Genomic DNA, 13451 nt, shown 5'->3' on the forward strand with positions numbered 1-13451 from the left:
TTCTTGTTGCTATTCAGATCCCAGCAAATAATTAGATGTGGATGAGAACATATTCAAATATGTGTCTCAAAAATGTTTTATGTTTTTACACCTGATTTTTAAGGAATTAAGAAAACAAAATATTGAACAATGAATTTTATCGCTGGTAATGAATCAAGCATTGAGTTTATGGAAAAATAGACACAAGTTCCAAGATGCTTCAAACAGACAATGCCAAGCTCAAATGATCTTGGGATTCAAGAACAATGACACTATTTCCCAAATTCTAAATATTTGTATCATTTAAAATAAAAAAAAATGTTCTCCATGATGCACAGATTCTTATCTTAGACATAGAAAACTCTCTTGCAAGATGAAGAGAAAACATGATTCTTCTTGGAATTTTTTGTGACAAAATTCTCTCAAATCCATTTGGAGGAATCATCAAATGACAATGAAAGTGTTGCTACCTTCCATTTAAACTGTATTATAAATCAAAGTCTGTCTATATTGTATTGGAAAAGTTAACTTGGCATATATTTCATATTTTACACTAAAAGAAACTTAGGTTTTGACAACTGTTTTCAATTTCTTTATATGTTCACAATACCACTGATGACCAGTGGGACAGCAAACAGTGATATTGTTAGAAGCCATTTATGTCCTTTATAAATCTCTCCTTCTGCCCACCAAATTCTAATTAACATCCAATAAAATGCTACTTACCATACATCCAACAAACATAGGATCAAAAACTACCCCCTCCCCAAATTGTGAAACTTTGCTTTTTGTCTATATCCAAAGCAGAACAAGGAAAAACTATCCTCATTTGTCTTGGGAGGCCATACCAACATTGGATGCTGCTATCATAAGGTTTGTATGCTTGTAAGCAAAGTTACAAGCACATTCTTTCTTTTAATCCTTATGATTTTTTTTCAGATTATATGTATTATTACTGTTATTTATTTATTTAGGTAGGTTGAGTAGCTGATCCCCAGTTGGCCAGTGAGATTTCATTGCAAAAAAATAATAATTTTTGTGAGTGGCTGTCTGCCATTTTAAGTCTGTTTCATTGTAAGTTTCTCAGGGTTTCTCCAGTGAATGGGAATTCATGTTATATTTAAATAAATAAGTGAGGCTGGCCCTTGATGGAGAATTGCCCTCAGCTAATTTCATCTCAGCAGCTTATTTTTCCATTAGTTCTTAGATGCTTGCACTCCATATTACTATCCTTTTCTGTTGCTAAGCTTTAATCCCAAGACATTTCATCAGGCGTGTGTCGTAACTAACCTGTTTTGCAAATAACTTGTAACGCTGGCAGTGTTTCATCACTGTTATTTATTTCAGTTCATGCTGTTAGTGGTTCTGAGAGTGCTTTAGATCAGGTCAGCTACAATAACTTCACTGCAACTCACACCATCTATTGTGGCTTACTATGGAGTGGAAATACTGCTCATAAAAAGCAATTGGAAATTACGATGGCGATATTATCATACAAAATTTATTGGAGAGGGCTGTAGGTAATTCCTGGCTGGCTGATTATACATGTGGAGTTATGCTTTTCTTTTTCTCATTGGTTGTAATATAAGGAGAAGCAATTCTTTTTATTTTAAAGTTATTCAAAAGAACATTTGCTTATCTTTTATTGTCTCGTTTTGTTTTGCAAGATGGCCTAGCAAAAGTTCCAGTCCTCCCCAATGAATTTACTTTCTTGTCATATAGTGTTGTTGTTGTATAATTCATTTTTTCCCTGTAAAATGGGTCTTGTGTATTGAATATTTACCTTCAGAATGGCAAAAGAGGAAGTTTACAAAGACACCTGCATGAAGCCATGTAATAGTGATCCTACAAAGCACGGGTGTCAAACTTGCCATGTCATGTGACGTGTCGTGACATATCGTGACTTTTTTCCTCTTGCCAGAGCTGGGATGGGCACGGTTTCCACGTGACCCATCTGGCCGATGGTCCAGCAGTTTGTCACCCCTGCTACAAAGGCTTCTAAGTTAAATGTTGAGGCTAAAATTGTTACAGTGATTTTGCACTGAAGATTGCAGTCTATAATATTACCTTCAATAGTTTATGTCATGCAGTCTTAAGAAAGGGCATTGGGCTTGGATAATGTGAGATTATTAATGAACATATTTGGTATCCAATCAGATAAATCAGATTTGGTGATAGCTATTTCATTAGATGCTGAGAAGGGCATTGATATGGTTCAACTTAATTTTGTAGGGAACATCTTGCTAAATATTGTTCTATGTAACAATAATATTCTTACATAGTAGACTTGTCACAAATGGTATTATTTCTTTTTCTGAATAGGATGTTGCATTGAACTTGTAAAACAATGCCTACTTTCTCTTTTTATATTTAGTTTGACTTTGAAATCATTGTCCTGTTTCATTAAACAATACAAAGATATTCTGGTTACTAAGATGGTCAGAGCGGAATACAAATTGTGGTATTATGCTGGTGATATTTTATGACTTACTGACAATTACATTTTTAAACCAAATGTACAGTATAACTGGCACAAGATTTTGGTCTATTATCTGGTTACCATTTAAATAATTGGAATGTTTAATGTTCTTACTATGGGATCTATAGGTATTTGTTAAAATGAAGCATTACTTATTGTTTGAATTCCTTGAATTTTTCATTTTGTAAAGATAAACATTTCAAATGGTTTTGTTTGTATCAATAGTGATATAAATTGATGGTTAACAAATTTGATGAGTTTATGGAGAAGAATAAATGTTGATAAAATGAATGTAACTCCAATATTGATAATATACATACAGAGGGATTCTATGTAAATATTTGTTAAGTATTTTAAACAGAATAATAAAATACTGAGTAAACTCTTATTAAATGGAGGCACTAGATTTTCTTAATATAAATTAAAACTCTACATGAAGATGAAAGTTTCATTTTTTTTTCATTTCCAGCTTTGTTACTGGACTTACATTTTGATTTCTATTTTTTTGTTAAATATAAATTACTTAGTTTGAAAACCATTACGGATACGATTATAAAGTTGTTGTTTGACCTCTTTGATTTCCTAACAGTTCTTAGGATTTTCCATTTATATGCACTGCAACACCTAAGAAAATTTATCACCTCTTATAAGTCGTATCATTTTATTCATGTACCTCCAAACTGCATAGATGTTCATACTAAATATTCTCAGTTTTCTATTTCTGAAGTTCTGTCAAAATGAATGAGAGGAGACATGATTGGGATGTGCAGGATTAGGCATGATGTTGATAATGCGTACAAAATCCTAGGACCAATGAAAATTGAATCTTGAAAGAATCAGGACAAACAAAAATAATGCTTTTTTCATACAATATGTAATTAAACTTGGAATTCACTAACTAGAGATCTGGTGCTGACAACCAGCGTAGCTGGATTCAAAATAGGGTTGGACCAATTCATGGAAGACATTGGCTTTGTCGGCCGTGTGACTGCCTGGGACATCTATCTATTGGGAAACTTTCTTGTTTCTTTGGATAGACACTCTGAAAACAAACTGCTAGATTACATGGGGCAGATGTCCAATCAGCGACATCTGATGTTTTAGAACTGGAAAAAGATCTATAATCACTTTCTGCAGCTTTACATTAAAATCCATTGCAACAAAGCAGCATGTATTTTTTTTTTACATGGTTTGGAGGTAATGAGAAACCATGGCTTTCTGCTATTTGATTTTTTCTGGATGAAACATATCTGTTTCAGGCTGGATCACCCCTAGGACACCATTAGCTATTTCTGATTGTTTTTGGAATCACAGAAATGTAATAAATAAAATAAAATGTTGCATTTTATGGTTTGATCTATTAATAAGACTAACAGCAGCTCTCCTATGTTTCAGGCTGGAATTTGTCCAGGCCAATCTAGATACTATGAATTGAACATCCAGCATGTGTAAAGCAGATATTCTTACTACCAAATTATGGTCCTTTGCTTATCCTACATAAAACTGCTTTCAATAGGATTTTGAAGATTAAATTAATCTTCATTCTGCTATGTAGTTTCTGATGGATGCAGAGAGTATGCTTTCCTGTTTGTGAATCCTTGAGTCGTTCATGACTCTGAGCCAATGCCTGGACAAGTCCATACAGTTTTCTTGGCAAGAATTTCAGAAAAGGCTTGCCATTGACTTTTTCTTAGGGCTGAGAGAGAATGATTGGACCAAGGTCACCCAGCTGGTGTGGTACTTAAGGCAGGATTAGAACGTATGGTACTAGTCTGGTGCATTAACTACAACAGCAATTGACTCTCAGAGTATGTATAGGGATGACTTTGAATAACAAGATGAGTAGCATATAATTTGGATATAAATGTATGCGTGTGTGTATGTATTTATGTATGTATGTTCCAAACATACATGTCTTAGTCTAGAGAGTGAATTGAATATTTTAGAGTTCTCTGGAATGTCCAGTCCAAAACATGTTTTTTTTTTTTACATTCCTAATATACACTGATTTGCAAGCAGATTTATGCACTAAACAAGCAAGACTGTAAATGCCTTAGATAAATCATGCTTGTTCAGCCTTTGTGGCTCCCTATTAATTTTCATTGCCCGTTCAGGCCATTGCTGATTATTATTTATTAGAATCATTTACAGTTATTACTTCTAGAGCTCTAAAAAGCTTTGGTCCATCAAATCAGAAGCCTATTCTTCCTTATTTTATGAAGGATAGATTGACTCTATTGGTAAATGTGTGTTCCCAAGGTTTTGGTTGCCAAAAGAATGGGGGATGATTGTAAGAGGGATTTACAAGAAAGAATCAGAGGAGACTGGAAGGGAATTGCTTATTCTTATATATACATACAAGTCAAACAGCATACAGGTAGTCCTTGACTTATGACCACAATGGAGCTTGGATTATGGCCATAAATCATTGCAGTCATATGCCAGAACATTTCATAACCAGCTTCGATGTTACAACTGTTTTAACTAGAGTCTTAAGTGAATCTTTTTTGCTGGAAAGTGGAAGTAAAAACTGGAAACTAGCAAAAAAAGGTCATAAATCTATCATGTGACCAAGGGCTTGTATGCATCTGTTATAATTCTGAAAATGAGCTCTGGGTTAGTTAAGTGACTGGTCATTAGTAGAGGACTACCTTTATAGATTAGACTAGACTAGACTAGACTAGACTAGACTAGACTAAACTAGACTAACAGAGTTGGAAATGACCTTGAAGTCTTTTAATCAATCCCCTGCTTAAGCAGAAGACCCTATACCATTTCAGACATGGCTATCTGATCTCTTCTTCAAAACCTCTAGTGATGGAGCATCCACAACTTCTGAAGGCAAGCTGTTCCAGTGATTGATTGCTCTAACAGTCAGGCAATTTCTCCTTATTTCTAGGTTGGATCTGTACTTGATTAATTTGCTTATTGCTTATTGTCCTGCCTTCAGATACTTTGGAGAATAGGTTTGACCCCCTCTTCTTTGTGGGAGCTTCTTGGAAGACTGTTATCGTGTCATCCCTAATCCTTCTTTTCATTAGACTAAACATATCCAATTCCAGCAACCATTTTGATGTTTTAGCTTCCAGTTCCCTAATCATCTTTGTTGCGCTTCTCTGCACTCTTTCCAGAATCTCAACATCTTTTTATATTGTGGCGACCAAAACTGATGCAATATTCCAAATGGGGCCTTTCCAAGTATTGTAAAACGATACTAACACATCATGTGATCTTGATCCATTCCCTCTGTTAGTCTTCTCTTAATTTTCTCCCCAAAATAATAATTCTGGGACACAGGTTAAAATGAGGGACCATCCAGTGAGCTCCATGATTGAGAATAGATGTCAATAGGGGTCTTCAAACCTGCTAATCTCCGAATAGATTGGGGAAACAACTCCAGGAATCCCTAATTAACCTGGTCTTCTGGAATTCTGGATATCTGATTCAATGCACCTGGAAGGAGCTGAATCAATCAGAAAAAGATTAGATCTTGTTATAATACCAATTATTATCTGGTTTTCATTCTAGCCCCATTATTTCAGCCTCACTCTAGGAATACATACAGTACATGGAAATACAGTAAGTTCTTTTTTTCTATTCATGCATCTACTTGAATTAGAATAATTTGATCTAAAGGTTTTTATTCTAATATTTCTTATACAATTTTAAATAAGAGTTTTCTGATTGCTAGCTGTTTACATTAAAAATGTTTTAAAAGCATATCTTTACTTTTTCTTGCTTCTGTTTTTTTCAAGAAGTTTCGTTTCTGCATTTAGTTTGTATTGATTCTCTGGCTATTCTGCTTTTAAGAGCAGTGCCTCTGTATTGTATGCCACTTTGGCTATTTCTGCAAAAATTCAGTTAGCTTGTTTTAGAATAATGAGTTGTACTGAATACATCACAAACTATTGGGAAAGTATTAACTGTTGGATTCACTCTAAAGCAGGGTTTTTCAATCTTGGCAACTCTAAGGTATGTGGGCTTCAAACTCCCAGAATTCCCTAGCCAGCATGAGCACTAGCTGGGGAATTCTGGGATTGAAGTCCACGCATCCTAAAGTTGCCAAGGTTGAGAAACATTACTCTAAAGACAAATGGGAAACTGTTGCAGTGCATTCTTGTGTTGCAAAGTATTAAGAGTTATTCTAAGGCTTAGAAAGCAGTCAATAAGAAAGATACAGGCTGCAAAGATATAAATTACTAGGCCACAAAAAGATAGGAGAAAAAAAAACATTTGCAATTATTTTAAAACATCTTTTGCAAACAGAACACTTATTTGAATTTAGGATCTTTCCTCATGCATGAATCCCTTATGTTCTGTCAGAACTGGCTTTCCACAGGTGGAAAATATTTTCTAGTAAAGGAAATATAATTGATTTTAACCCGGCAGCTGCCTTTGGCTATCACAATGAACTATGATTTATCTTGATAGGAATGAACCTACCTGAGCATTGAACTTGTATGTTCCTCCTGTCCTTTTTAATATACAGATATGAGAAGGAAATTGGAAGCGTTTGCTTTTTTTTTTATTCACCACAACTTGTCATTTTATCTGAACTAAGCAAACTGTGATCAGGCTCCTTTATGGGTTGAATCAAGCCTATTTCAACCAATGTACTTCACAAGTTAGAGTTTGATTGTATTTGAATGATGGATATTTAAACTTAAAAGGCAAGATTTTCTCACTCCTTATTATAGCTTGGACATAAAGATGTGGGAATGGGGAAAACTGGATAGTTGACTCTTCTGAATTAGTCATAATAAATTATAGTTAAAGAAAAATACTCCTTTGTTCCAAATGGGCTTAACTAGAAGGATCAGCGAATTGAGGCTAAAGAAAAAGAAACTCAACTTAGCTGTTGTTGCTTTTCAAAATTGTATCATTAATACTTTCATTTAAATTACTGAATATTTAAAACACTAAGAGCAACAATGGCTTCAGTCAATGAGAAAAATACCCAGCAATGCTGTTGATCAGTACCTTTATTAGGCCATGTTAAAATGCTGTAAGGAACATTTTGCATTTTAAATTCTCTGAAATTCATTGAGCTAGTTGGGTTAAAGAGCAAATATGGAGGAAGAAGCTCAGAAGTCCTAAAATTAGGATAGGGGTTGTGGTCACAAGAATTGTCTTTGAGATTTTGAATATTCAAGAGGTTCATTTGGGCCAGTCACTATAGCCCAACCCATTTCACAGGGTAGTTGTACAGAAAGCAGGAAGCTGGAGTATTAGGTATGTTCATTGCCTTGAGTTGTATATACCGTATATGCCGGCATATAAGGCGACTTCTGCAAGCACTAAAATCGGCATCAAAGACAGGGGTCGTCTTATATGCCAAGTCATCTTATACGCCGGAAATACTGGTAGTTTCCGGCGTATAAGACGACGTTCTAGGAATGCAGCTCGGCGACAAAGACGGGGGTCATCATATACGCCGGGTCGCCTTGTACACCGGCATATACGGTATATAAAAAAGGTGGGATAGAAACAATAATAAATTGAAGATAGAGACAGAGGGAATAATTCTGGTATAGTAGTAGTAGTAATAGTAATAATAATAATAATGATGATGATGATGATGATGATGATGATGATGATGATGATGTTGGAAGGGACCTTGGAGATCCAACCCCCTGCTCAGGCAGGAAACCCTATACCATTTCAGACAAATGGCTATCCAGTTTCTTCTTAAAAAACTTCCAGTGTTGGAGCATTCACCACGTCTGAAGGCAGGTTGTTCCATTGGTTAATTGTTCTAACTGTCAGGAAGTTTCTCTTTATTTCTAGGTTGCCTTGATTAGTTTCCATTCATTGCTTCTTGTCCTGCCTTCAGGTGCTTTGGAGAACAGCTTGACTCCCTCTTCTTTGTGGAAGCCCCTGAGTTATTGGAACACTGCTATCATGTCCCCCCTCGTCCTTCTCTTCATTAAACTAAATATACCCAATTCCAGCAACCGTTCCTTATACAACCTCCAGTCCCCTGATCATCTTTGTTGCTCTTCTTTATTCTTTCTAGAGTCTCAACATCTTTTTTACACAGTGGTGACCAAAACTGGATGCAGTATTCCAAGTGTGACCTTACCAAGGCATTGTAAAGTGGTATTAACACTTCATGTGATTTTGATTCTATCCTTCTGTTAATGCAGCCTAGCTCTGTGTTGGCTTTTTTGGCAGCTGCAGCATACTGCTGGCTCATATTTAAGTGATTGTCCACTAGGACTCTGTCACAGTTGCTACTATTGAGCAAGGTACAACCTATACTTTACAACAGACATGTCAAACTCGCTACATCACGTGACGTCGTGAGACGTATTGGGAGAGTTTTGCCATTGCAGGCAATGGGGTGGGCACGGCTTCTGGATGATGCATCCAGCCCACGGGCCGGCAGTTTGACACCCCTGCTCTACAACCTATACCTGTGCATTTGGTTTTTCTTGCCTAAATGTAGGACCTTAGTTTTTTCACCATTGAATTTCATTTTGCTAGATAGTGTGCAATGTTCAAGTCTGTCAAGATCCTTTTGTATCTTAAGCCTGTCTTCTGGAGTGTTGGCTATTGTTGCCAGCTTGGTGTCATCTGCAAATTTGATGAGTTCCTCATCTATCCCTTCATCCAAATCATTGATGAAGACATTGAAGAGCACTGGGCATTAGACCAAGCCTTAAGAACAAATGTGTATGAGAAGACAGCAACAGACAGGACATGCCATCTTTGCAAAGAAGCTGAAGAAATAGTGGGCCACCTAGTTAGCTGCTGCAAGACGACCACATAGACGAACTACAAATAACCACATGACAAAGATCTGCAAGAAATACCATTCGTCTACAAACAAGAGCTGGTGGGACCATAAATAGACCCAATAATAATAATAAAAAATGAAGTAGCTAAGGTGCTCTGGGATCTTAGAATTCAAACAGGCAGGACCCTATCACATAACACCTTAACCTCAACTTAACAATTGTCAATAAGAAATACAAAAAAGTCTGGGTAATAGATGTTGCAGCATCTAGAGACAGCAGAATAGAAGAGAAAGAATTGGAGGCAAGCACAAAATGCAAAGACCTACTACAAATAGAAGTAGAATTACTGTGTCAAAAGGAGGCAAAGATAGTACCAATAGTGATAGGTGCCTTGGGTACAACCTCAAAGCATTTAGAACACTAGAACAGCATCAGCATTGACAAAATCACCATCAGTCAATTGCAAAAAGGAGCTTTACTTGGAACAGCTTGCATCATGCAACAATACTTTTATGTTGTTGTTAGTTGCAAAGTCGTATCTGACCCATCAAGACCCCATGGACAACGTTCCTTCAGGCCTTCCTGGCCTCTACCATCTTCTGGAGTCCATTTAAGCTCACTCCTACTGCTTCAGTGACTCCATCCAGCCACCTCATTCTCTGTCGTCCCCTTCTTCTATTGCCCTCAATCTTTCCCAGCATTAGGCCCTTCTCCAGTGAGTCCTTCATTCTCATTAGGTGGCCAAAGTACTTGAGTTTCAACTTCAGGATCTGGCCTTCTAAAGAGCAGTCGGGGTTGATCTCTAGGACTGACCGGACTGACCAAAAGGCAATACTTTTATACCATCAAACAAAATCTTCTTATCCCAGGTCCTTGAGAAGGATTCAATAGGAGGATAAAATGCCAACCCCAATGTAAAGATTTGGCAGACTGTGATGTACTATAATAACAGTAATACATTGTTGATAAGAAATAAATAAAAAGGTATGAATAGTGAATGTGGCAGTACTTAGAGACAGCAGGGTAGAAGAGAAAGAACTGGAGAGAATAAGAAAAATACTAAGACCTGCAAATAGTAGAGTGACTGTGGCAAAAGGAAACAAAGACAGTAATAGGTGCTTTGGGTGCAATCCGAAAACATTAGGAGCCCTACTTGAACACAACTGGCATTGACAAAATCACTGTCAGTCAATTGCAAAAGGCAGATTTACTTAGAACAGATTACATCCTGCAACAATACCTCTTAACACCATCAAAAATCAGCATCTGCTTCTTTCAAGTCCTTGGGAAGGGCTTGATAGGTAGGATAAATGCAAATCCAGTCTAAACATTCAGTTGACTGTATGGCCAACCATAATAAAAATACCCAGGAAAGAAGTTTCTTGGATGATTCTAATAAAATATAATCAATAAAGTGAAATCAAAATAGTGTAAAAAACACACCACGGTACTTAGGAGATCTTTAAACTTGTTTACAGTTATAGAAAAACAAGATCCCTAAAATATATTTTTGCAAGTCAGTATTTAGCCATTTTCTGATTCAAAATTTGTGAACAGAAAACTAATATTTAAGTCTCTTTGGTGTCCTCTCCTCATATAAAAGACTGCTTTTAATATCTGTTTTGTCCATTACATATTCAAGATCCAACAGACTAAATTAACCTATTGCTGTAGTCATAGTTTGTAACACTGTGAAAAAATATTTTTAAATCGATGCAATACTTTCTTTAAGCCATTAGGTGGGACTATAAACATGCAAAAGAAGACTGCTTACAACTTGGTTTAATCTACTTTTTTATTAATCGGGGCACATTTGTCCAGATCACAGCTATTTAAGCTAAAATAGGACCTGAATTAAATGCAATCTAAGTTTATTATTTTATACATTCATTTATCAAAATGCAAAGTATATTGTGTACTCTTTGCTCTATAGCAGAATAGCTAGCAAATAAATACAAAGACATCAATTATTATCCATATTCAGTAGTCTAGTTATTTAAATATTTTTAACTCCAAGGATCCTCTTGAGACAGCGCAAACATGAAATTCGAGCTAACAGTCCTGGATTCCAGTCTGGGAATTCAAAATACGCTGAACTGGAACTATTGCTAGTTCTCTCCCTCCCGCCTCCCGTCTGTAATGTCTGTTAAAAAAAAAATCCTCTGAGTAGCAATTAAATATGATTGTACTTGACACTGTGCAACAAGGAGTTTAAAATGACAAACTCCTAAGGAAGCTTAGCTCAGCTTTTCCCTTATGCCCAGCCCAGTTGTGTGGAGATCATGACAATAGCAGTCATAGCTCACCAAGAGTGCTTGTGATGGGGGAAAACTTTCTTACTTAATCCTAATTATTCCTGTAATGGAGCCATGAAACTATTAAACAGCAGCTTCATTTAATCCTTGCAACGTTATCACCTATAATGCATGTATCAGTGATGTTATCCAGGAACAACGCATAATATGACATGCTGCAGATTATTGTTATTGCTGGATTTTCTCCATCCGTTAAGTAGCTCTGATTGGTTATATGCCATCAAGTCTCCACCCTAGTCCCCAGCCTGGCCTCTGTCTCTTGCCTTTCATCTTTCCCAGCGTCAGTCTTCTCCAGAGAGCTGGGCTTTTGCATAACGTGTCTGAAGTTGAATAATTTGAGCCTGGTTATTTTTGCCTGGAGTGAGCAGTCTAGGTTGAGTAGTAGCACTAATTAACTGTTTTTATATTACTCAGATCAGATGAAGAAGAGACTAGCCAGTCACTTGTCTGAAATGGTATAGGTTCTCCTGCTTGAGCAGGGGGCTGGGCTAGAAGACCTCCATGGTCCCTTCCAACTCTAATCTATTCTATCTAAAGGTTGCAGTCCTCAATGCTCTTTCCTGAGACTAAGCCTCCCTGAACTTTAGTGTAATCCTGGGTAAAATTATGCTGTGTATAAATTTCTTTGCAATGAACATGAATGGGATATTTTACTGCAAAGACATAATGTGGCTCCTTTTTTTTGGCTTCAAAATGACTCTTTCCCCCCTTTCAGCTCTCTTTTCTTCCTATCCTACATTGTTTTGACAGAGCACTGTGAGTTGATTCTATCGGTAAAGGCTAGCATTCCCCCCTTCCTCCCCCTCCCGTCTCTCTCTCTCTCTCTCTCTCTCTCTCTCTCTCTCTCTGCGTGTGTGTGTGTGTGTGTGTGTGTAAAACAAAACTCATTTTCACCTTAGCTCAGTTTATTCTGCACTGCTCTTAAGGACAACAATGAACTTGTTAGAGAGGCAGCGTTTAGCAAGTTACTCAAACAAACTCTGGGTTTAGGACGAGGGTGAAAGTTAAATGAATGGCCACAACCAGCGATTGCTGCCGCCGGAGACAAGGTGCGGAGTTTGGAGGTTTTTCATCCGGCGGATTGAGCAGTGTAAGCTTTCCTGGGGAATCGCTGTTGGTCCAGGAAGAGCTGTCTGAGGCAGTCTCGTGGTGTGTTTCTCCTTCTGCAGCTGGTTAAAAAAAAAAAAAAAAAAAAAAAAAAACCGAAGAAGGAGAACTGAACGAATGAGTCCCACCCACTCTAGGTCTGCTTTCTCAAAGCTATATTCCTTTAAGATGATGTAATAGCAATTTCCCTGGATGGTTTCTTCCCTGCACTGCTGAAACAACAGCATCTGAACTGCACTGGGAACTGTGGAACCACCCAGCTCAGCAACCAGAGCAGCAGCTTAGATAGTGAAAGCAGCAGGAGCAGCTTCCCTGGGCAGCCTTTCAAACTGCTGCAGGTCTGCACTCTCAGCCTAGCTGAGGACATGAGAGGCTCTCTGTGGAGAGTGATGGAGAAGGGGACCACTCTGGGATGGTGCCCCTGAAAGATGCCGGGGGGTGTTCTCAGCATCTGGGCTTTCTGCAAGTCATCAAAACCACATTCTCTCCCCTCCTAAAGGATCCTGACCTGGGATTTGTGTTGTTTTGTCTGTTCTGCCTCGTCTCTTGCTACACAGCTCTATTTCTCTTCAGTGCCTATTCCTGGTTAACTTTTGCATGTGTGGGTTTAACTCTTAACTTCTGCCTGGATCTTGCCAGATGGACTCAGCTTATCTTCTCTGACCCTTTTTCCTCTTCGGATTTGCTGCTTCTCTAGTTTTCAACCTGCCACAACCACAGTGCTGCTTCAGGAGCTGCTTAGAACATGTTGTTGCTGCCCTTCGGAAGAACAGCATGCATCAACGTAACCAAGGTAAGGAGATTCTCATCTCCTTTAAATGAGAATCGTGG

The 13451-nt window shown here is 37.5% G+C and overlaps 1 protein-coding gene across 1 annotated transcript in view; it reads left to right on the plus strand.

The window, feature by feature from the left end:
* The first annotated feature begins 594 nt into the window (after positions 1-594).
* KCTD16 (potassium channel tetramerization domain containing 16) overlaps positions 595-13451 on the plus strand; it is a 228700-nt gene continuing 215843 nt past the window's right edge. Inside the window, exons 1-2 of the mRNA XM_039351516.1 lie at positions 595-852; positions 13318-13413. The gene's annotated coding sequence lies outside the window, so the exon portion shown is untranslated. The remainder of the gene's footprint in view (positions 853-13317; positions 13414-13451) is intronic.

Source organism: Crotalus tigris, unplaced genomic scaffold, assembly GCF_016545835.1.
Source record: "Crotalus tigris isolate CLP2741 ecotype Arizona unplaced genomic scaffold, ASM1654583v1 scf7180000017568.12009008, whole genome shotgun sequence".
Classification (NCBI taxonomy): Eukaryota; Metazoa; Chordata; class Lepidosauria; order Squamata; family Viperidae; genus Crotalus; species Crotalus tigris.